The sequence below is a fragment of the Sus scrofa genome, chromosome 15 (assembly GCF_054392235.1).
Source record: "Sus scrofa isolate SSC_HxYL_T2T_F1_AM1 chromosome 15, Sscrofa_HxYL_maternal_Yorkshire_Landrace_v2.0, whole genome shotgun sequence".
In the NCBI taxonomy this organism is placed as follows: Eukaryota; Metazoa; Chordata; class Mammalia; order Artiodactyla; family Suidae; genus Sus; species Sus scrofa.
In genome coordinates, this window is record NC_139397.1 from 119,497,160 (window position 1) to 119,521,091 (window position 23,932).

The 23,932-nt window shown below is 36.4% G+C and overlaps 1 protein-coding gene and 2 long non-coding RNA genes across 15 annotated transcripts in view; 1 reads left to right on the plus strand and 2 right to left on the minus strand.

The window, feature by feature from the left end:
• Positions 1 to 20,880, plus strand: part of LOC146396084 (uncharacterized) — a 34,130-nt gene extending 13,250 nt beyond the window's left edge. For 3 of the 13 annotated variants that reach the window (XR_014828920.1, XR_014828918.1, XR_014828927.1), the window contains 2 exons: positions 1,343 to 3,036; positions 5,916 to 6,115. This is a non-coding gene — a long non-coding RNA (uncharacterized LOC146396084). Of the gene's footprint in view, positions 1 to 1,342; positions 3,542 to 5,915; positions 6,116 to 20,652 lie in introns of those variants that run through there. The other 10 variants (XR_014828926.1, XR_014828922.1, XR_014828928.1 and 7 more) reach the window with 4 other exon arrangements.
• The window catches only part of LOC146396078 (uncharacterized), a 1,511,729-nt gene that overhangs the window by 1,210,744 nt on the left and 277,053 nt on the right, over positions 1 to 23,932 (minus strand). The window lies entirely within an intron of this gene.
• CATSPERT (catsper channel auxiliary subunit tau) overlaps positions 1 to 23,932 on the minus strand; it is a 144,013-nt gene that overhangs the window by 14,418 nt on the left and 105,663 nt on the right.

Below are 23,932 nucleotides of genomic sequence, written 5' to 3' on the forward strand. Positions count from 1 at the left end.
TTTTTTTTTTTTTTTTTTGGACTGCACCTGCAGCATATGTAGGTTCCTAGGCTAGGGGTTGAATCAGAGCTATAGCCACTGGCCTATACCACAGCCACAGCAACACCAGATCTGAGCCATGTCTGTGACCTACATCACAGCTCATGGCAATGATGGATCTGTAACCCAAAGAGCAAGGCCAGGAATCGAACCTGCATCCTCATGGATACTAGTCAGATTAGTTTCCACTGAGTTATGACAGGAACTCCCTAGCCCATTTTTAATTGGGTTGTTTATTTTTATGTTCTTAAGTTATAGAAGTTCACTATGCATTCTGGATATTAACCCTTTATCAGCTATATCATTTGAAAATCTTTTCTCCCATTGCATAGGTTATCTTTTCCCTCTATTGATTGTTTACTTTGACACACAAAAGTTTTTGTCTGGGGTAGACTCATTTGCTAGTTTTACAGTTGGTTTTAAGTACTCTCAAACTTAGACCTCTCAAGCCACCTGGATAAGGGCCTTACCAATTTTCCAATGAAAAGAGGTAAGATATTAATGCCAAAATTATGCTCGATTTGTCCTTTAAGTGGAAATTCCATACAATGTTGATTTCATAAGTAAATTCTGTCATTTTAAAAAAAGTATTTGGAGTTCCCGTCGTGGCGCAGTGGTTAATGAATCCGACTAGGAATCATGAGGTTGCGGGTTCGGTCCCTGCCCTTGCTCAGTGGGTTAACGATCTGGCGTTGCCGTGAGCTGTGGTGTAGGTTGCAGACGCGGCTCGGATCCTGCGTTGCTGTGGCTCTGGCGTAGGCCGGTGGCTAAAGCTCCGATTCAACCCCTAGCCTGGGAATCTCCATATGCCGCGGGAGTGGCCCAAGAAATAGCAACAACAACAAAAAGACAAAAGACCAAAAAAAAAAAAAAAAAAAAAAAAAAAGTATTTACTTTTCACACTCTCTTTCACACTCATTCTATTAATTTTATTTTTAACATAATCCTTATTTTACTTTTTTCTGTAAATGTACTCATTTGTTGTTAATTAGTTAATAAACATAAGGAGCAACTACCATAAACCAAGCATTCTCCTAAGTACCAAATCACCATTGCTCCCTCTCCCTTCATTCCCAGCCCCAATAATACAGTAACATTTTAGTCAGCCCTAAAACATAAGGTATAGATTTAACTTTAGATATTAACACATTTTATGTTTGCTTTAGAAATAAAATATTTCACTTAAAAAAAAAGAAGAAAGAAATGTATTGGCTCATATAGCAAATCTGGTTCCAGGGACTCAGTGTGACCAAGTCACTAACTCTCTATTTCCTTTTTCTTCTCTCTGTTTTGGCTTTCATAGGCATTCTCTCTTGGTAGAATAATTATCGCTGCAAACTCTTGATCTACAAGAATAAAGACTGCTTCTCTAAATACTTTTACATCAAATTATATGGTTGTCCTTGCTGCCACAGGAGCAAGGTATCAAGTTTGCCAAGTGACACCTAAGACTGGAGTTAGGGCAGGACAATATCCTCAAGAAAAGATATTGACAAAACAAAAATATGTTAACTATATGAACAATTACCAAATATTGTTGAGAATTGTCTATTTCTACAAAAAAATCAATGTTTTATCCCATATCCCAAAAATAGATGTGTTAAGTATTTAAATATCAAAACTATACATAGGAAGATACATAGCAGAATGCTGACATAATCTTGGAGAGGGTAAAGATGATCCAAACAAGGTATAAACTAACAGCCACAAGGAGAAGGTGCCGGATTTGGCTACATAAACATTTCAAATTTCTATAAGGACCTGAAGAAGTTAAAAATATAGATAACAGCATAGAAAACAAAGCATTGTTATTCAAAATTTATAAGCATTCTCACATATAAATAAATATACAACCCAATTTGTAAACATGAGCAGAGATTATAAACAAAAGAAATACAAATAAAAAATAAACACATGAAAGTTATTTTCTGTCATTAGTTCTCAGGAAAATGCAAATTAAAATATCAATGGAATATCATTTTTGTGCATTAAATTAACAAAAAAATGACCAGGATAAGGGCTATTATCCTATGTTTTGGGTGGAAATGCAAATTAGTAAACCTGGTTTAAAGGGTAATCTGGCAGTATCTGTCAAAATTAAATTTGCTCACAACTGTGACCTCACAATTGTGCTTCTCATATTTATCCTATAATATACTTCCATAGGTGAATAAAGATAATACCATTTAGTAAGTGACTATTATGTTCCAAGCTCCTTTAAAATTCTTTAAAATAGATGATAGTATACTCATTTCACAGATGAGAAAACTGAAACTCAGATGTAAATTGCCTAAAGTTATATGACCATGGTAGTGGAAGAATCTGAATTTGAAGCTAGAGATTTCTGCCTTTAAAATCCAAGTACTTTTTCTTATATTCTACTAGTTCTCTGTCACCAAACACTGCTTTTTATTGGTAGGTAAAATTAAATACCCCATCTCCCTACATTTCTTGCATCCTGACCTTTGAGAAAATGATTTAGCAACCTGTCATTTTCAGGGTTTAAATAGAAACTTATTAAGCTATATCTTGAAAATCTTAATTTGTGAGGGGCTCTAAAATGTGAAGGAACTACTGAAAGACTGTCACCTGAATCAGCTACGGGTTGAAAGAGATGCTAGTCCTTTCCAATTCAGATTAGCACTCCAGAAGTTTGTTTCAAAACACTGCATTTCTTTACTACACTGGCTAACTTGGTTCATCAAAAACTCTTCTTTTAACTTCAAACTTCAAAGTTTCTTTTACCATAGAATTGTGAAGATTTTGTGATTTGCTTATGAAGCAATTAGCTTAGACTTTTAGGAATTTGTTCTAGAACTCTGATATGTCCTCAATTTACAAGCCTGTTTCCCTAGGTGATAGATTCTTTCAAACTTCTAAGTCTGTTGCTTGTATGTAACCTATGTTTTATGGGTTATCCACTGACTTTATCTTGTTTAATTTAATTTAGTTTTATCTGTCACATATAGGTCTGTCACCCTTAAGAAAAAATTTAAGGTAAGTTTTCTTTATTTTTAAAAAATTAAACTTTATTTTGAAATATTGTAGGTTCACATGAAGTTGTAAGCAATAATACAGAGAGCCTGTGTACCTCTTATCCAGATTCCCTCAATAGTAACACCTTGCAAAACTGTAGTAAAATATCACAACCAGGATATCGATATTATACTGTTAAGATGCAGAACATTTCACAGGATCCCTAATGTCTTTTTATCATCATACCCATTTCTGTCCTGCCTCTACCACCTACTTAATGCCTAACAACAACAAATATGTTATACATTTTTATAACTTTGTAATTTCAAGAATGTTACATAAACAGTCATTTAATGTATAACATTTTGGGATTGGCTTTGTTTCACTTGGCATAATGCTCTGGAAATTCCTCCAGGTTGTGCATGTATCAATGTTCCTTTGTATTGCTGGGTATTATTCTATGGTATGGAGAAAGCACAGTTCATTTAGCCATTCACCAATTAAAGAATATTTGGGTTGTTTCTGATTTTTGGCTACTATGAATAGGGCTGCTATAAATACTTGCGTTCAGGAGGGTGTGTGTGTGTGTGTGTGTGTGTGTGTGTGTGTGTGTGTGTGTGGTCATAAGACTTAATTTATCTGGAGTAGATGTCCAAGGATGTAATTGTTAGGTAACATTGCAGTTGCATATTTAGTTTTTTGAGAATCTGCCAAATTGTTTTCAGGAGTGGTTATAAAATTTTAAATTCCCATCAGCATTTCTTCATATTTTACAAGCACTTAATTTTATTATTATTTTTTAAATCTTGTTTTAGGTAAGAGACTTAGGTCAAGGTTTGATTTTGTTTGCCCAGGGTTGTCTAATTGTTCCAGCAGTTCTTGAAAAGGCTATCATTCCTCCATTAAAATGCTTTTGCATCATTTCAAAAATCAGTTGGGCATACTTTTTGTGGGTCTATTTCAGGAATGTCTATTCTGTTCCATTGATATTTGTGTCACTCTCCTCTAATGATACTCTATCTTGACTCTTGATTACTGTAGCTGGTAGGCCTTAATATGCTACAATGATTCCTCCTTTTTTTTTTTTAATGGCCACGCCCAAGGCATATAGAAGTTCCAGGGAAAGGGAATGAATCCAAGCCACAGCTGTGATCTAAGCTGCAATTGCAGCAACACCAGATCCTTTAATCCACTGTTCTCAGGCTGAGGATCAGACCTGCTCCTTTGCAGCAACCCGAGCCACTGCAGTTGGATTCCTAACCCACTGTGCCACAGCAGAAGCTCCTATTTTTTTCTTTTTAAGGATGATTTTAGCTATGCTAGGACCTGTGCCTCTCTGTATTACATTTTAGAATTTTCTTGTCTATGTTTACAAAGAGTCAGTATTTAGATAGAAATTATATTAAATCTATAGGTCAGTCTGGGGAGAATTGACACCTTTACTATGTTGAGTTTTCTGATTCATGAATATGGTATGTCTATTTATTTAGGTTTTTTTGTTTCTTCCATCAACATTAAAAATTTTTTTATCTAGATCCTGTATGTGTTTTGTTAGTTATAAGAATTTAGTTTTCCTTTGAATTACTGTAAGTGATACTGTATTTAAAGTTTTTGTTTCCACATATTTATTCATTGTTGATATGTAGAAACAGCATTGAATTTTGCATTTGGAATTTTTATCCTTCAACCTGCTGAACTCACTTATTAGTTCTAGTATTTTTTGGTAGACTCCTTAGTATTTTATAGATAATTATTTCATCTGAAAATAGAGACAGTTTGTTTTTCTTCTTTTTCAATCCGTGTGACTTTTATTTCCCTTTCTTGCTCTGTTACAATAGCTAAAATGTATAGTGATATAGTGAAAAAGAATAGTAAGAGCATACATCCTTGCCTTGTTCCTGATCATGGAAGAAAAGCATTCAATCTTTCACCATTAAATATAATGTACCCTGGAGGGTTTTGTAGATGCTCTTTATCAAGTTGAGGAAGTTATCCTCTAATACTGGTTTGTTGAGAGTTTGATATCATGCTTGGGTGTTGAATTTTATGAAAAACTTTTTTTCAACAATTAACATGATCATATGTTTTTTCTCCTTTATTGTGTTGATATAGTGGATTACGTGGATTGATTTTCAAATGTTGAGCTAGCCTTGAACATCAAAATAAATACCATTCGTCATGGTATATAATTCTTTTTATACATTAGAGTATTTTAAAAGCAACCCCAATAAGCAGATTTTTAGCTGTTTAGAGACTGCCTGCTTTTCATACTCAAGAAACTGTGCACAGCATATACTAGCCATAAGTAAAATAAACCCTCAAGGTATAAGTTCCCCAAGACTCTGGTACCCTTTGGGGTTCTCTGACCCAGAGACTCCTTGCCAGGCTGCTGAATGAAATCACTTAGACAAGTAACCCCCTCTCTGATGCCCCTCTCCTCTAGGAATTTCCTTGGCTTCCCGTCCCTCTGATTAGTGGTCTCTGTGTTGTAGCCTCTAGATAGTCTCATGCTGTTGAGAGACTTTCCCCACATGCAAACCTGTCAAAGTGTCACTCAAAGCTTGTGTGTCCTACTGCCACTTCATGGTCACATCTTTTTTCCTGATCAGCCCCCAAATCCCTTGAGGCCCCCCCCCATATTCCATTATGGTCAAAAAGCACCACTTCATATGTTTTAATTATTTTAAATGTGTTGAACTTGGTCCAGCAAGTGGTCTATTTGGTGAATGTTCCATGGGCACTTGAAAATGATGTATATTTGGCTGTTGTTAGAGTGTCAGATCTTGTTGGTTAATTGTGTTGTTAAAGTGTTCTATATTCTTTCCAGTAGTTCTATATGTTGCTGAGAGCGAGGTGTTGACATCTCCAACTATAACTGTGGATTTTATTTCTTCTTTCAGATCCACCATATTTTGCCTCATATATTGTTATGTTTTGTTACTTTAGGAATGTTGTGTCTTCCTAGTGGATTGATGCTTTTATTATTATATAACATCTCTCTTTGTCTCTAGTATTTCTTTGCACTGAAGTCTATCTAATTTTTTTTGGTATTAACATAGCCATTGCTGCATTTAATGATTAAATCTTGCATAGTACATTATTTTGCTTTTAATTTACATGCTATTTTTTTTGTCTTTTGTCTTTTTTTTAGGGCCACACCCATGACATATGGAGGTTCCCAGGCTAGGGGTTGAATCAGAGCTGTTGCTGCTGGCCTATGCCAGAGCCACAGCAACGTCAGATCCAAGCTGCATCTGCAACCTATACTACAGCTCACAGCAATGCCAGATTCTTAACCCACTGAGCAAGGTCAGAGATCGAACCTGCAACCTCATAATTCCTAGTCGGATTCGTTTCTACTGTGCCATGATGGGAACTATATATGTCATTGTATTAGAAGTAATTTCTTGTAGACAACATATCCTTGGATCATGTTTTTATTCACAAGCTAAATCTTTTTTTGAAGCATAGTTAATTTATAGTGTGGTATTAGTTCCAAGTATTCAACTAAGTATTCAGTTACATACACACACACACACACACATACACACACACACATTCTTTTCCAGATTCTTTTCCATTATAGGTTATTACAAGATATTGAGTATAGTTTCCTGTGCTATATAGTAGGTCCTTTTTGTTTACCTATTTTACATAGGGTGTATATGTTAATCCCCAACTTCCAATTTATGTCTTCCCCCACCCTGCTATCCCCTTTGGTAACCATAAGTTTGTTTTCTATGTCTGCAAGTCTATTTCTATTTTGCAGATTAGTTCGCTTGTATCATTTTTAAAGATTCCACACATAAAAGTGATATTGTTTAATATTTTTCTTTCTCTGACTCACTTCACACAGTATGATAATCTCTAGGTCTACTTGTGTTGCTCAAGCGGCATTATTTCATTCTTTTTTATGGCTGAGAAATATTCCACTGCGTGTGTATACTATACCTTCTTTATCCATTCATCTGTCAATGGAAACTTAAGTGGCTTCCATTTCTTGGCTGTTGTAAATAGCGCTGCTATGAATATAGAGGTGAAAGTATCTTTTTGAATTAGAGTTTTTGTCTTTTCTGCATATATGGCCAGGAGTGGGATTGCAGGACCATAGGATAACCCTATTTTTAGTTTTTAAAGGAACCTCTATACAGTTCTCCATAGTCATTGCACCAATTTACATTCCCACCAACAGTGTAGGGGGTTTCCTTTTCTCTACTCCCTCTCTATTATTTATTGTTTGTAAACTTTTTTGTTGTTGTTGTTGTTGTCTTTTTTTTGCCTTTTCTAAGGGCGCACCAGCAGCATATGGAGGTTCCCAGGCTAGGGGTCGAATCAGAGCTGTAGCCACCGGCCTATGCCAGAGCCACAGCAACTCAGGATCAGAGTTGCATCTGCAACCTACACCACAGCTCACAGCAATGCCGGCTGCTTAACCCACTGAGTGAGGCCAGGGATTGAACCTGCAACCTCATGGTTCCTAGTCGGATTCATTAACCACTGAGCCATGACAGGAACTCCGTGTTTGTAAACTTTTTGATGTTGGCCATTCTGACCAACATAGGTTGTCTTTTTGTTTGTTTATGCTTTACCTTGCTGTGCAAAAACTTTTAAGTTTAATTAGGCCCCATTTGTTTATTTTTGTTTTATTTCCATTACTCTAGGAGATGGATCCAAAAGAAATATTGTTGCAATTTATATCAGTGTTCTATGTTTTCCTCTAGGAGTTTTACAGTATATAGTCTTATGTTTAGGTCTTTAATCCATTTTAAGCTTATTTTTGTTGATGTTAGAGAATGTTCTAAGTTCATTCTTTTACATGTAACTGCCCAGTTTTTCCAGTACCACTTATTGAAGAAACTTTTTTTTTCCATTGTACATTCCTGCCTCCTTTATCATAGATTAACTGTAAGTGCTTGGGTTTATTTCAGGATTTCTATCCTGTTTCATTTATCTATGTTTTTGTGCCATATCCATTTTGATGATTGTAGCTTTGTGGTATAGTCTGAAATCAGGGAGTGTGAGTCCTCTGTTTTTCTTTCTCAAGATTGTTTTGGCGATTTGAGATCTTTTGTGTTTCCATAGAAGTTAAATTTTTTTTTTTTGTTCTAGTTCAGTGAAAAATGCCATTGGTAATTTGATAGGGATTACACCGAATCTGTAGATTGCCTTGGTAGTATGGTCATTTTAACAATATTGATTCTTCCAATCCAAGTACACAGTATATCTTTCTGTTTTATTGTTTTCAATTTCTTTCATCATCATGTTACGGTTTTTAGAGTACAGATCTTTTGCCTCCTTAGGTACTTTTGTTCCTAGATATTTTATTCTTTTTGATGTGATGACAAATGGGATTGTTTCTTTGATTTCTTTTTCTAATAGTTTGTTTTTAGAAATGCAACAGATTTCTGTGTATTAATTTTGTATCCACTAATTTTGCCAAATTCATTGATGAGTTCTAGTAGTTTTCTGGTAGTGTCTTTAGGATTTTCTATGTATAGTATCATGTCACTTGCAAACAGCGGCAGTTTTACTTCTTCTTTTCCAATTTGTATTCTTACTTTTCTCCTCTGATTGCTGTGGCTAGGCCTTCCAGAACTATGTTGAATAAAAGTGGTGAGTGGACATCCTTGTCTTGTTCCTGATGTTAGAGGAAATCCTTTCAGCTTTTCATCTTTGAGTATGATGTTAGCTATGGGTTTGTCATATATGACCTTTGTTATGTTGAGGTATGTTCCCTCTACTCCTGCTTTCTGAAGAGTTCTTATCATAAATGGGTATTGAATTTTATCAAAAGCTTTTTCTGCATCTACTGAGACGATCATATAGTTTTTACTCAGTTTGTTAATGTGGTATATCACATTGATCTGCAGATATTGAAAAATACTTGCAATCATAGGATAAATCCCACTTGATCATGGTGTACGATCCTTTTTATGTATTGTTGGATTCAGTTTGCTAGTATTTTGTTGAGGATTTTTGCATCTATGTTCATCAGTAATGTTGGCATGTAATTTTCTTTTTTTGTGGTATCTTTGGTTTTGGTATGAGGGCAATGGTGGCCTCATAGAATAAGTTTGGAAGTGTTCCTTCCTCTGCAGTTCTTTGGAATAGTTTCAGAAGGATGGGTATTAACTCTTTTCTAAACATTCAGTTGAATTTATCTGTGAAGCCAACCGGTCCTGGACTTTTGCTTATTGGGAGTTTTTAAAATTGCTGTTTCTATTTCAGTACTGTAAATGGTCTGTTCATATTTTTTATTTCTTCCTGGATCAGTTTTGAGAAATTTTACCTTTCTAAGAATTTGTCCATTTCTTCCAGGTTATTCATGTTATTGGGGTATAGTTGTTCATAGTAGTCTCCTATGATCCTTGGTATTTCTGTAGTGTCAGTTGGTATCTGATTTTATTGAATTGAGCCCTCTCTTTTTCTTGTTGAGTCTGGCTAAAGACATCAATTTTGTTTATCTTTTCAAAGAAACCAGCTTTTAATTTTCATTGACTTTTTCTACTGTTTCCTTAGTCTCTGTTTAATTTATTTCTTCTCTGATCTTTATGATTTCTTTCCTTCTACTAACTTTGGGCTTTGTTCTTCTTCTTACGTGTAAGGTTAGGTTGTTTATCTGAGATTTTGTTTTTTCTTCCTGAGGTAAACTTGAATCATTATAAACTTCCCTCTTAGAACTGATTTTTCTGCAGTTCATAGGTTTTGATTGTTATGTTTTCATTTTCATTTGTAGGGGTATTTCATTTAATTTGTAGGTATTTTTTGATTTCCTCTTTCATTTCTTCAGTGATGTATTGGTTGTTTAGTAGCATATTGTTCAGCCTCCATGTGTTTCTGGTTTTTTTTGCAGTTTTTTCTTGTAGTCAATTTCTAGCCTCATAGATAACATTGTGGTTGGAAAAGATGCTTGATATGATTCAGTTTTCATAAATTTACTGAGGCTTGCTTTGAGGCCCAAGATGTGATCTTTGCTGCAGAATGTTCCATATGCACTTGAAAGGAATGTGTATTCTGCTGCTTTTGGATGGGATGCTTTATAAATATCAATTAAGTCCATTTGGTCTAATGTGTCATTTAAGGCTTGTGTTTGCTTATTGATTTTCTCTCTGGATGATCTACCCATTGATGTAAGTGGGATGTTTAAAGGCCCCCACTGTTATTGAGTTACTGTCAATTTCTCTTTTTATGGCTCTTAGCATTTGCCTTATATATTGAGGTGCTCCTATGTTGGGTGCATATATGTTACAATTGTTACATCTTCTTGGATTAATCCTTTGATCATTAGGTGGTGTTCTTTGTCTCTTTTTGCTTTTTAGGGGGGAGGGACTGCACCTGTGGCATATGGAAGTTCCTGGGCTAGGGGTCGAATCAGAGCCACAGCTGCTGACATACACCACAGCCACAGCAACGTGGGATCTGAGCCACATCTGTGACCTACACCACAGCTCACAGCAACACCAGGCCCTTAACCCACTGAGCAAGGCCAGGGATCAAATCTATGTCCTCATGGATCCTACTCGGGTTCATTAACTGCTGAGCCACAAAGGGAACTCCCTTTTCACTTTATTTTAAAGTCTATTTTGTCTGATATGAGATTATAACCCTGAATTTCTTTTGACTTCCATTTTCATGGGATACCTTTTTCCATCCCCTTACATTCATTCTATTATGTGTCTCTAGATATGAAGCCAGTCTCTTGAAGGCAGAAAATGTATGGATCTTGTTTTTGCATTCATTCAACCAGTCTGTATTGAAGCATTTGGTTGGAGCATTTAGTCCATTTACATTTATGGTAATTATTGATATGTATGTTCCTATAGCCATTTTGTTAATTGTTTTAGATTTATTTTTGTAGGTCTTATTTCCCTCTTTCTTCTTTTGTCCTCTCGTTATTTGATAACTATCTTCAGAGTTATGTTTGGATTCCTTTTTATTTTTTGTTTGTATATCTATTATAGGTTTTTGTTTTGTGGTTACCATGAGGTTTTTGTATAGTAGTCTATATTTATATGTGCTTTTTCTATTTAGGAACTTTCACTCTCCCTACCTTAAAAAGTAATTTTCTTAAGTATTTCCCCTACTTATGTTGCAGATAACAGCAGATGGTGTTAAAATCTTTACTTCAGTCATCACTTTTTTCTTTCTTTATTTCTTTCTTCCTTCCTTCCTTCCTTCCCTCCCTCCCTCCTTCCCTCCCTCCTTCCTTTCTTTCTTTCCTTTTTTTTCCTTTTTTTCTTTTTTTGCTTTTTAGGGCCATACCCACAGCATATGGAGGTTCCCAGGCAAGGGGTCTAATTGGAGTTACACCTGCTGGCCTATGCCACAGCCACAGCAATGCCAGATCCGAGCCACATCTGCGACCTACACCACTGCTCACAACAATGCCAGATCCTTAACCCACTGAACTAGGCCAGGGATTGAGCCTACAACCTCATGGTTCCTAGTCAGATTTGTTTCCGCTGTGCCAGAACAGGAACTCCCAATCATCACATTATTTTAAAACTGATGAGAAGTAGATTAGTGTATAATACTTGCCCATTATGATGTTTCTTTCTGTTGTTCCAAGCCTCCTTCTTTTGTCATTTTCTTTCTTTTCAGAGACTTTCCTTTAGCCATTCATTAAGAGTATATTTTCTTCCAACAAATTCTCTTAGTTTTCCTTAAGTCTAAGAATGTCTTTATTTGCCTTTCACTCCTGAAGGATGTTTTTCCGGGGTATAGAATTCATAGTTTTCAGTTCTTTTCTTTTAGTACTTTAAAAATATTGTGCTACATTCTCTAGCTTCTATGATTTTTTTTTCATTTTTAAAGTTTTATTGCAGTATAGTTGATTTACAATGTTGTGATAATGTCGGCGCTACAACAAAGTGATTCAATTATATATGTACACACATCCATTATTTTTTATATTCTTTTCTCATATAGACCATCACAGACTATTGGGTAGAGTTCTCTTTGCTATACAGCAGGTCACCAATGGCCAATCATTCCATCTACCACACTGTGCATATACCAATCCCAAAACCCTAGACCATCCCTAACCCCACCACATATCTCCTTTGGTAACCATAGTTTGTCTGTGAGTCTTACTGTTCTGCAAATAAGTTCATTTGTATTCTTTCTTCAGATTCCAAATGTTAAGTGATATCATATGATATTTGTCTTTCACTGTCTAGCTTTACTTACTATGATAAACTCTAGGTCTAATCATGTTGCTGCAAATGGTATTGTTTCATTGTTTTTTGTGACTAATATTCCATTTTATATATGTACCACATCTTCTTTATCTGTTCCTCTCTTGATGGACATTTAGGTTGCTTCCATGCTTGGCTACTGTAAATACTACTGCAATGAACATTGGGTGCATATATATTTTCAAATGAATGGTTTTCTACAGATAGACGTTCAGGTGTGGGACTGCTGGATCATATGGTAGGTCTATTTTTAGTTTTTTTGAGGAACTTACATACTGTTTTCCTTAGTGGTTGTACCAGTTCACATTCCCTCCAACAGTGTAAGAAGGTTCACTTTTCTCCACACCCTCGCCAACATTTATTTTTTGTAGATGTTTTGATGATGCCCATTCTGGCTGGTGTACAGTGGTACCCTATAGTAGTTTTGGTTTGCCTTTTTCTAATAATTAGCAATGTTGAGTATATTTTCACATGTTTTTTGGCCATTTTTCTGTCTTCTTTGGAGAAATGTCTCTAGGTCTTTTGCCCATTTTTTTTAATTGGGTTGTTTCTTTTTTTGATATTGAGCTGCATGAATTATTTGTATATTTTGGAGATTAATCCCTTGTCAGTTGCATCATTTGAAAATATTTGCTTCCATTCTGTGGGTTGTCTTTTCATTTTGTTGATGGTTTCCTTTGTTTTGCAAAAAGGTTTTCATTTAACTAGGTCCCATTTGTTTTATTTTTGTTTTTATTTTCATTAGTCAAGGAAGTGGATCTGAGTTTCTGCAGTTTATGTCAGAAAGTGTACTGCTGTTTTCCTCTAAAGTTTTATAGTATCTGGTCTTACATTTAGGTCTTTAATCCATTTTGAGTCTATTTTTGCATATGGTGTTAGAGAGTGTTCAAATTTCATTCTGTTACATGTAGCTGTCCAGTTTCCCCAATACTGCTTATTGAAGAGACTTTCTTTTCTCCATTGTATATTCTTGCCTCTTTTGTTATAGATTTGTTGACTATAGGTGCATGAGTTTATTTTTGGGCTTTCTATCCTGTTCCATTGATCTATACTTCTGTTTTTGTGCCAGTACCATTCTGTTTTTGATGACTGTAGCTTTGTATTATAGTCTGAAGTCACGAAGCCTGGTGCCTCCAGCTTCATTTTTCTTTTTTAATGTTGCTTTGGATATCTGGGGTCTTTTGTGTTTCCATAGAAATTAAAAAAAAAATTTTGTCCTAATTCTGTGAAAAATGTCACTGGTAATTTGATAGGGATTGTATTGAATCTGTAGATTGCCTTGGACAATACAGTTATTTGGACATATTGATTCTTCCAATCTAAGAGCATGGTATATCTTTCCATATACTTGTGCCATCTTTGATTTCTTTCACAAGCATCTCATAGTTTTCAGAGTATAGATCTTTTGTCTTTATTCCTAGGTATTTTATTTTTTCAATGTGATGGCAAATGGGATTATTTCCCCAATTTATTTTTCTGATCTTTCATTGTTAGTATATAGAAATGCCATTGATCTATGTGTATTAATTTTGTATCATGCACCTTTACCAAATTCATTGATGAGCTCTAGTAGTTTTCTAGTAGAGTCTTTACGATTTTTCTATGTCTAGTATCAAATCATCTGCAAATAGTGATGGTTTTATTTAATCCTTTCCAATTTGGATTCCTTTTATTTCTTTTTCTTCTCTGGTTGCTGTGGCTAGGACTTCCAAAACTATGTTGAATGAAAGTGGACATCCTTGCCTTGTTCCTGATCTTAGTGGGAATTCTTTCAGCTTTTCACCATTGAGAATGATGTTAGCTGTGCATTTGTCATATATACCCTTTATTACATTGAGGTAGGTTTCTTCTATGCCCACTTTCTGGAATTTTTTTTTTAATCAGAAATAGGTTTTGGATTTTGTCAAAAGCTTTTTCTGCATCTACTGATATGATCATATGGTTTTTAGTCTTCAATTTGTTAATGTGGTGGATCACACTGATTGATTTGTGGATATTGAAAAATCCTTGCATCCCTGGGATACATTCCACTTGATCATGGTGTATGATCCTTTTTATCTATTGCTAGATTCAGTTTCTAGTATTTTGTTAAGGATTTTTGCATCTGTGTTCATCAGTGATGTTGGTCTATAATTTTTTATGGTATCTTTGTCTGGTTTTGGTATCAGGGAGATGGTGTCCTCACAGAATGAGTTTGGGAATATTCTTTGAAATTTTTTGGAATAATTTCAGAAGGATAGGTGTTATCCTTCTAAATGTTTGATAGAATTCACCTGTGAAGTCATCCTGTCCTAGACTTTTGTTTCTTGGAAGTTTTTAAATCACAGTTTCAATTTCAGTACTTGTGATTGGCCCATTCATCTTTTTTATTTCTTCTTGGTTCAATCTTGGAAGATTATATCTTTCTGAGAATTTGTTCATTTCTTCCAGGTTGTCCCTTGTATTGGCATATAGTTGCTTGTACTAGTCTCTTATGATCCTTTTTATTTCTGTGATGTCCATTTTCACTTCTCCTTTTTCATTTCTAATTTTATTGATTTGAGCCCTCTCCTTTTTTCTTGATGAGTCTCGCTAAAGACTTATCAATTTTTTTATCTTTTTGAAGAACCAGATTTTAGTTTCATTGATCTTTTCTATTGTTTTCATTTATATTTCATTTATTTCTGCTCTGATCTTTATGATTTATTTACTTCTTTTCACTTTGGGTTTGTTTGTTCTTCTTTCTGTAGTTGCTTTAGGTTAAGGTTAGGTTGTTTATTTGAAATTTTTCTTGTTTCCTGAGGTAGGCTTGTATTATTATAAATTCTCTCTTAGAACTGCTTTTGCTGCATCCCATAGGCTTTGGTCATTGTGTCTTCATTGTCATTTGTCCCTAGGTATTTTTAAAATTTTCTCTTTGATTTCTTCAATGACACATTGGTTGTTTAGTAGCATATTGTTTAGCCTCCACGTGTTTGTTTTTTTACAGTTTTTTTTTTCCTCATTGTTGACTTCTAGTCTTATAATGTCGTTCTAGTCTTATAATCGGAAAAGATGTTTGATATGATTTCAGTTTTCTTAAATTTTCCAATGCTTGATTTGTGGCCCAGAATGTAATCTATTCTAGGCAATGTTCCATGTGTGCTTGAGAAAAATATGTATTCTGCTGCTTTCAGATTGAATGTTCTATAAATATCTATTAAGCTCATCTTGTCAAATGCATCATTTAAGGCCTGTGTTTCCTTCTTGTTTTTCTGTCTGGATGATCTGTCTATTGATGTAAGTGGAGTGTTAAAATTCACCTTTATTAATGTGTTATTATGGATTTCTCTTTCTGTGGCTGTTAGCAGTTACCTTAAATACTGAGGTGCTCCTATGCTTGGTGCATATATATTTACAGTTGTTGTATCTTCTTGGATTGGTCCTTTGATCATTACGTAATGCCCTTCTTTGTCTCTTGTAACTTTATTTTAAAGTCTGATTTGTCTGATATGAGTATTGCTAGTCCAGCTTTCTTTTGATTTGTTTACAAGGAATATCTTCTATCCTCTGACTTTCAGTTTTTGTGTCTCTAGAGCTGAAGTGGGTCTCTTGTATAAAGAATATATATATGGGTCTTGTGTTTGTATCCATTCCTCCAGTCTTTGTCTTTTGGTTGGAACATTTAGTCCATTTACATTTAAGGTGATTTTTGACATGTACATTCTTATTTCCATTTTGTTAATTGTTTTGGATTTGTTTGTGTTGGTCTTTTTTCTTCCGTTCTCTTGTTCTCTTCTCTTGCAGTTTGATGACTATCCTTAGTGTTGTGTTTGGATTGCTTTTTCTTTCTTATTTGTGTTTGTACCTATTGTAGATTTTTGTTTTGTGAGGTCTTAAAATAGAAGTTAATATAAACACAAGATTGTTTTAAATTGCTGGTATCTTAATTGAAAATGCATCTCCAATATCCTGCATTTGTACCCTCCTTTTCTCAAGACTGCTGGTTTTAATATCATATTTGTGTATGGATGATTTTCTACCTTTACTATGTTTGCCTTTACCAGTGAGCATTCTCATTCATAGTTTTCTTGTTTTAGTTGTGGCCTTTTCTTTTCCATCTAGAGAATTTCCATTAGTATTTGTTGTACTGCTGGTTTGGTAGCGCTGAATTCTGTTAGCTTTTGTTTGTGAGTAAAGCTTTTGATTTCTCTTGCAAATCTGAATGAAAGCCTTGCTGGTTAGAATATTTTTGGTTGGAGGTCTTTTCCTTTCATCACTTTAAGTGCCACTCCCTTCTGGTTTGCAGTTTCTGCTGAAAAAAAAATCAGCTGATAACCTTTTCAGAGTTCCTTTTTATGTTATTTGTTGCTTTCCCCTGACTGCTTTCAATATTATCTCTTTGTCTTTAATTTTGGTCCATTTGATTTATATTTGTCTCAGGCTGTTCTTTCTTGGGTTTATTCTGTATAGTATTTCTTGTGCTTCCTGGATTTGAGTGAGTGATTCACTCCCCATATGAGGGAAGTTTTCAACTATTATCTCTTCAAATATTTTCCACAGTCCTTTCCCTCTCTCTTCTCATTCTGGCAGCCCTATATTGCAAATGTTTGTGCATTTACAGTTGGCCCAGAGTTCTCTTAGACTGTCCTCATTTCTTTTCATTCTTTTTTTTTCTTTATTCTGTTTTGTGTCAGTGATATCAACCAGTCTGTCTTCCACCTCACTTATTCATTCTTCTGCCTCTTGAATTCTGCTTTTGGTTCCTTCTAGTGAATTTTTTATTTCAGTTATTGTGTTTTTCATATCTCCTTATTTAATCTTTAAGTCTTCTATTTATTTGTGCAGCATTTTCTGTAATTTATCAATCTCTGCTTCCATTCCCCCCCACCCAAGATCTTGGATCACCTTTACTATCATTACTCTAAAATCTTTTTCATAAAGGTGGCTTATCTCCAGTTAACTTAGCTTTGCTTCTGGAGTTTTGTCTTGCTGCTTCAGCTGGCTCATATTTCTTTGCCTTTTCATTTTGTATAGCTTTTTTTGGTGTTGTCTACTTTTTTGTGGGCTACAGGGTTGTAGCCTCTCTTGCTACTAGTGTCTGCCCCCTTGTGGGTGAAGTTGATACAGGGGATTGTGGCAGGGTTCCTGATGGGAGGGACTGGTGCCTACCCATTGGTAGGTGGAGCTGAATCTTGTTCCTCTGGGTGTGATTAGTGGTGTCTGTGTGTCTGGGAGGACTCTCAGCAGATTTTTTCTGATGGATGGGGCTGTGTTCCCACCATGGTTGTTGTTCAGCCTGGGGTTTCTCAGCCCTAATGGGTGGGTCAGATATTTCCAAAATTGCAGCCTTCAGAGGAGTGCATGCTGATGAATATTTCCCGGACCTCCTCCTTCAGTTTCCTGCCCATACAGTGAGTCTCCATACCCCCTGCTTTCCCAGGAGACTCTCTAAGACCTGCCAGTATTTATGATTGTATGGGGTCCCTACTTTGTCCTGTGACCCTGTGCATTTGAAACCCTGTGTGCACCCTCACACAGGGTTTCCCCCAGTCCTGTGGAGCTTCTTTGCTCAAGCTCTGCTGGCCTTTAAGGCCAAATACTCCAGTGGCTCCTCCTCCCAATGCCAGACCCCCAGGCTGAGAACCTGACATGGAGGTTAGAACTCTGTCATGGGAGAGCCTCTGCAACACAGTTATTTTCCAGTTTGTGGGTCATTCCTGGCAGGTATGGGATTGCTTATGTCATGAAAGTTCCCTTCCTATCATCCTAATGTGGCTTCTTCTTTGTCTTTGGGTGTAGGATATCTTTTTTTGGTAGCTTCCAGTCTATTTTGTTGATGTTTGCTCAACAATTAGTTGTAATTTTGGTATTTTCATGAGAGGAGGTGAGCTTGAGTCTTTCTACTCTGCCATCTTGCCTCTGAGTTCCCATAGCTTCTATGATTTTGAATGAGAAAAACACTGTTATTCAAGTTGGTATTCCTCTATAGCTTTCTATTCTCTATAGGTTTCATTCTTTATCTCTGGCTATTTTCAAGATATTTTTTTCTTTAGTTTTTTGGAAGATGAAGTTGTACCTTGGTGTAGCCTTTTTGGAGGGTTTATCCTCTTTGGAATTTGCTCAGCTTCTTTATTTGTTTAAAATTCATTTTCTTTTTTAAATTACTTAATGAATTTTATTACATCTATAGGTGTACAACAATCATCACAACCAAATTCAGCTTCTTTAACCTATAGGTTTATGTCTCCCAATAGTGCTTATTTTTAGCCACTACTTCTTTAAATAATTTGTTTTTTTCTTCTTCTCTTTCTTCCTCCTTCCTTCTCTCTTTCTTTCCCTTTCTCTCTTCCCTATCCACTTCTTCTGGAATTCTAATAATATATTAACTCTTTCATTATTATTCCACATATCCCAGGGAGTGAGGAATGTAGTATTCCTGGGATTATGAAAATATATTTAGAGCATATATATGAACATTTGCCTAACACTACCAACATTTGCCTATAACACTAACAGAGCAACTGGTCAACAAAAACTACTATTTCTGGTAACAGATATAAGCCAAAACCCACATGGTAAATAAACAAAATATAATATCTTTCAGGTGCCTACTTTGTACCACTGTGCTAGGTTTAAGAAAATAGAATGACAAGTGGGATAAATACCTTGCCCATAGTAAAAAGGCCATGGGCACATAATCAGTTATAAAGGATGATAATATTGCTCTATGGTAATGTGCTGAATCACCAAGGGTGCCATAGTTAATATGGAGTCGAGCTCAATCTTAAGCTAGCTGTCAAATCATCTTTATCTGGCAGTGCTACTTTGCATCAACTACATGTAAAGGAATGAATGTGGAAAATTCTCTAACACCATAAATAAAAATAAACTCAAAATGAATTAAAGGCATAAATATAAGACCAGATACTATAAAAATCCTAGAGGAAAACACATTTAGAACACTCTGACATAAATCACGGCAATGTTATTTTGGATCCTCCTAGAATAACATATACAGAAACAAAAATAAACAAATGAGACCAAATTAAAAAGGTTTTGCACAGCAAAGGAACCCATAAACAAAATGAAAAGACAACTTATAGAATGGGAGAAAATATTTGCAAGTGATGTGAATGACAAAGGATTAATTTCCAAAAATATACAAATATCTCAATAAAAAAAATTAGTGTGCAGATGATCTAAATAGGGCATTTCTTCAAAGACACACAGATGGCCAATAGGCACATGGGAAAATGCTCAACATTGCTAATTATTATCACCTCACCCCAGTGAGAATGGCTATCATTAGTAAGTCTACAAATAATAAATGCTAGAGAGGGTGTGGAGAAAAAGGAACCCTCCTACACCATTGGTGGGAATGTAAATTGGTGCAACCACTCTGGAGAACAGCGTGGAGGTTCCTTAAAAAACTAAAAATAGGAGTTCCCGTCGTGGCTCAGTGGTTAATGAATCCGACTAAGAACGATGAGGTTGTGGGTTTGATCCCCGGCCTTGATCAGTGGGTTAAGGATCTGGCATTGCTGTGAGCTGTGCTGTAGGCCGGCAGCAACAGCTCTGATTAGACCCCTAGCCTGGGAACCTCCATATGCCGCTGGAGCGGCCCAAGAAATGGCAAAAAGACAAAAACAAACAAAGAAAAACACTAAAAATAGAGTTACCATATTAACCTGCAATCTCACTCCTGGCCATATATTCAGACAAAATTCTAATTTGAAAAGATAATACACCCCAGTGTCCATTGCAGCACTATGTACAATAGCCAAGACTTGGAACATGGAAGCAATCTAAATGTCTATCAATAGATGAATGGAGAAAGAAGATGTGGTATGTATGTGTGTCATATATATACATGTGTGTGTATATATACATATAATATACACTATATATATGCACATATACACACTATACACACACACACACACACACATATATACTGGAATATTAGCCATAAAAAGAATGCAATAATGCTATTTGCAGCAACATGAATGAACTTAGAGGTTATCTTACTAAGCAAAGTAAGCCAGATAGAGAAAGATAAATATAATATCATTTATATGTGGAATCTAAAAAAAATAAAATGAACTTATTTATAAAACAGAAACAAGCTCACAGACATGGAAAACAAATTTATGGTTACAAAAGGGGAAAGGTTGAGGTGGAGGAGGGATAAATTATGAGTTTGGGATTAATGTATACATACTACTATATACAAATGAGATAATCAACAAAGGTCTACTGTACAGCACAGGGAACTATATTTTGTGAACTATATTTTGTGGTAACTTATATAAGGGAAAAGAATCTTAAAAACTACATCTACATACACACACACATATATAACCAAATCACTGTGCTGTACACCTGAAACTAACACATTGTAAATCAACTATACATCAATGAAAAAGTAAATAAAATCCAAAAAAAGAGAGCTACATTCTTTTCATTTTTATATCCACAGTACCTGGCACATGGTAGAAACTCATTCAAAAAGTATTTGTTGGAAGTGGGATCAAGACGGCAGAGGAGTAAGACATGGTGCTCACCTTTTCCCACAAACACATAAAAAAAAAGCCATCTACCTGTTGAACAATTCACACAGAACACCTACTGAATCTTGGCAGAAGACCTTAAACCTCCAAAAAGGGAAAGAAACACTCCACATAATGGGGTTGAACAAAAAGAAAAAGAGATCAGGATGGGACCAGCATTCCTGAGAGGGAGCTGAGAAAGAGGAAAGTAACTCACATCCTGGGAAGCCAGATAACCGACAGATCAGCTGAGGCAGAGGGACCTCAAGGCCACAGAGGAAAGAGCAGCAGCTGGACTGAGGAGGGAAAAGCAGAGTGAGAGCCACAAAGACCACCTGTACTACTGCCTCTGGACACCACACCCTGAGAGATGCTCAGGTGGGGGGTGGGCACTGAGACTTGGGCTCTATAGGTCAGTTGCAGCAAGAGGACTGGGGTCAGCAGTGTGGAGACAGCCTGAGGGAGCTAGGGAATGGCAGACCAAGGGCTGGGGAGCAGAGTGCCACAGCTGAGGGAACCTGGGAGATTGTCTGGGCCTGTAGGAGAAGCAAGGTGCCATTGTTGGGGAGGGCAAGAGGAGGTAGGGTGGACTGCTGTGGGAATTTTTTTTTTTTGTCTTTTTGCCTGTGCTAGGGCTGCTCCCATGGCATATGGAGGTTCCCAGGCTAGGGGTCCAATCAGAGCTGTAGCCACCAGCCTACACCAGAGCTACAACAATGCCAGATCTGAGCCGTGTCTGCAACCTACACCGTAGCTCATGGCAATGCCGGATCCTTAACCCACTAAGCAAGGCCAGGGATCGAACCCACAATCTCATGGTTCCTAGTCGGATTTGTTAACCACTGAGCCACAACGGGAACTCCGGAATTTCTTTCTCTGCACATACGAACTCTCAGAGGGCAGGGCTATGGAAGGTGAGGCAACTCATGGGCTGACAACACCCTTCTTGTTCCAGCTATGGGTGGTGGCACCTCCTGCATGGGCTAAGTGGGATGGGGTGCTTCTTGTGTGGCCTACAGGTAGCAAGGGCAAACCACTGCAGTTATCTCTGACTCCAGAGGTGGGCGTGGCCACCACCACTAGGAGTCCATGAACAGGCACCACTTGTAGCCCCAATCACCTCAGAGGGCAGCACAGAGAAGGGTTTTGCAACTGAGCACCACCCGTTGATGCTCTCACTCCCATGGGAATGCACATGCCCTACTGCACTACTGCCAAATGCTCCAGGCACCACCTGAACATGCCTGAGATCATTACCACTTCCCAGAGCCCTGCAACTAGGAGTAACCTGCGCCACCTTCCTGCAGGTCCTTGCTACTGTTAAGAGCCCAGCAATCTGGGCTCTTGACTACTAGCCCTGCTCATTGCCTCCTCTTCCCTGGAAACACAGACAGTACCCTATCAAGGGGATAATAGCCTTCTCACTCTGAGGAAAGAGCAAATATCCAAACTCCCATGCCAAAATAAATAGTAAGCCCCCCCAATACATAGGGGTTTTTTGCATACAAATAGCCCTTCAAGACTAAAGTAATTGATTTCCTTAAACTCACAGAATAAGAAAAATACAAGCAAAATGAAGAAGCTCAGGAACTATTCTCATTTAAAAGAACAGGAGAATTCACCTGAAGCAGCAAACAATGAAATAGAACTCTGCAGACTAACACCACTGAGTTCAAAAAGAAGATAGTGAAAATACTGAAGAAATTAAGAGTGTATATAAATAGTAGTACAGATTACTTTAGAAAGGAACTGGAAAATATGAGGAACCAAGAAAAACTAGAAAATTCATTTGCAGAGATGCAAACTGAGTTAAAGGCACCAGAGAGCAGAATGAATAATGCAGAGGAACAAATTAGTGATGTGGAAGATAGAGTAATGGAAATCACCAATCAGGACAGCAGACAGAAAACCAAATAAAAAAAAAAAACACATTAAAGCATATAAGAGAGCTATGGGATGATATAAAGTGGGCCAATCTACACATAAAAGGGATTCCAGAAGAAGAAAAAGAAAATGGGATTGAAAATATATTTTAAGAAATTATGGCTGAAAACTTTCCAAATCTAATGGAAACAGATATCAAGATACAGGAAGAACAGAGGGCCCCAAGCAAGTTGAACTCAAATAGACCCACACCAAGACATAATAAAAATGGCAAAGTTAAAGATATAAAGAGAGGATTTTAAAAGCAGCAAGAGCAAAACAAAGACTTAATTATAGGGAACCCCCCTAGGCTATCAGTTGATTTCTCTACAGAAACACTACAGGCCAGAAGAGAGTGGCAAGATATATTCAAAGTTCTAAAAGGGAAAAATCTGTAGCCTAGAATACTCTACCTAGCAAGAATGTCATTTAATATAGAAGGAGAAATAAAGAATTTCTCAAACAAAAACCAAAAGAGTACAGCACTATTAAACCCATTCTAAAAGAAATACTGAAAGGGCTCCTCTAAAATAAAAAAGAAGAAAAAAGATGGAGTTCCCATTGTGGTGCAGTGGTTAATGAATCTGACTAGGAACCATGGGGTTGTGGGTTTGATCCCTGGCCTTGCTCAGTGGGTTAAGGATCCATTGTTGCCATGAGCTGTGGTGTAGGTTGCAGATGCGGCTTGGATCCAACATTGCTGTGGTCTGGCGTAGGCCGGTGGCTACAGCTCCAATGAGACCCCTAGCCTGGGAACCTCCATATGCCACAGGAGTGGCCCAAGAAATGGCAAAAAGACAAACAAAACAACAACAACAACAAAAGAAATAGGATGGAGGAAATCACAATTGGAAAGCAATCACTTAATAAGCCACTATATAGATCTAAAAGGAAAAAAAAACTACTATAAAAGTGACAATAAACAAGGAACAGCAAAAAGACAAACATGAATATGTTAAAAAAAAGGACATTAAGTTCATAAAATGTGGGGAAGCAAAGTAAGAAAATATAGATTCTTTTTTTTAAGAATGTGTTTGAGCCTATATTACTATCAAGCCAAAGCAAGCAGATATAGGAAGGGGTTAACATACTTGAAGAACAGGGCAATCACAAATCAAAACCAAACATCACATTCACAAAAACATAGAAAAGTACACAAGCAAAAAATGAAAGGAAATCATCCAAGCAAAAAAGGAAAGGGACAAAGTAGAAACATAGAATCAATTGGAAAACAAGGTTTAAAATGGCAATATTTCATATTATCAATAATTACCTTAAATGTCAATG